Here is a 1,136-nt window from a genome sequence, read left to right on the forward strand (position 1 = left end):
TTGTTCACGGATTGCTTTAGTTCACTATATAGAACAACATAAAACAAAGTACCTTTCGATCCATCCACTATTGCTGACTTTGGCTGGCTTCGACTTGTATTTCTTCTCTGCGATAGAGTGGAGAGAAGCGTACTCAGCAAGTTCGGTTGGAACCTCGAGCCAGACCAAGCGCATAAGATCAATTCAATGAAAAGGAAGAGGGAGTGTGGCTTCGGGTTCAATTTGCTCCGATCGGTTTGATTGATGAAGAAGCGTAAGTGACAACAACGGCAACAACATTATGTGCAGTGTTTATTATTAAAAATAATTAAAGAGTAAATAGAAATAAGAAACAAAAATTGTTCTCAATCTCTGCTATGATGTTTGCTTTTCTGCAATGTAGTTCTTCTATATGGTGATTTGAGGGTTAGGTGTTGTGCGGTGACAGTGTGATAAAGCCTAATTTCTCTAGTTAAAATTGGATAAAAAGTCATGGGTTTTGTCAACTATCCTACATGATTTCAACTTGATTGGGTGTTTTTGTGGATTCTTCTTCTGAATGCTTTAAACTTGTGAATTATGATCTTTGGATTTAATTCATCCAAGTATAAGTTGCTATTTTATTCCACTTGATTCCTTGATGAATTTTTCTTAATTAGTGATTCAAGAACTTAAAGGGTTAAGAGCATAAGTAGAATAAAAGGATGAGGAAAAGCATGGAGCAAGGAAGAAGATTCAACTCATCCAAGGCACAAATCCAACTTGGTATTCATCCAAGAAAAATTATGCACGCGACCCACTACGCTGGATGCGGAAGTTTGCGGCGGTTAAATAGCAACGTTGAAAAAATATCGCTGCTAAATGACAACATTGCGGCAGTTGTGCATCAGTTTGGAGATGCGCAGCAAAATCAACGAAATTAGTGGCAGTTGAGCGTCAAACCGCTGTTAAACCAAACATCTTTACCAATTGAAACCCACCCTTACGTGTTTTCTCTAAAGTGTTTTCTCTTTTTTTAGTCACTCTTGCATTGCAAGCTCATCTGTCGTAGCATCATTGTGCCCTTCTTGATCTTTTATCACCCTTCTTTCATCCACCTACGGACAACCTTGCCATCGTGCCCCAGTTCATATCTACCTCTCTATTCTCTTGCACCC

Source organism: Arachis ipaensis, chromosome B06, assembly GCF_000816755.2.
Source record: "Arachis ipaensis cultivar K30076 chromosome B06, Araip1.1, whole genome shotgun sequence".
Lineage (NCBI taxonomy): Eukaryota > Viridiplantae > Streptophyta > Magnoliopsida > Fabales > Fabaceae > Arachis > Arachis ipaensis.